The sequence below is a fragment of the Eimeria tenella genome, genomic scaffold (assembly GCF_000499545.2).
Source record: "Eimeria tenella Houghton genomic scaffold, Eth_scaff1740, whole genome shotgun sequence".
Classification (NCBI taxonomy): Eukaryota; Apicomplexa; class Conoidasida; order Eucoccidiorida; family Eimeriidae; genus Eimeria; species Eimeria tenella.
In genome coordinates this window covers 3,640-3,982 of record NW_013541568.1, presented here as the reverse complement: position 1 = coordinate 3,982, position 343 = coordinate 3,640, and positions in this window count along the sequence as shown.

Here is a 343-nt window from a genome sequence, read left to right as displayed (position 1 = left end):
GGGGGCCCTGTGTCCCCCAGCAGGGGTGCCAGGGGGCCCTAGGCCGACTGGCTTGCTCTGTGGGGCCCCCAGGAGTGGCTAGAGCTATTTAGAATTGGAATTTGGGATATTTGTGGTAGTTTTTTGGCTTTTTGCGCTTCTTGGGGGCCCCCGCTGTGCTTGGGGCCTTCATATAAATGTGCAGTTCCAAGAAGAATAAACGGAGTTTAAATGGCAAAATTAAAAACAAACAACTCCAATTTAAGATGTCAAACAGACAAAGTTTGTAAAGCAAGGAGAACTTCCCAGCCAGGGCTGCAAATGCTGCAGCGGGCAGAAGGCCCGGCTGTGGGTAAGCGCGAAT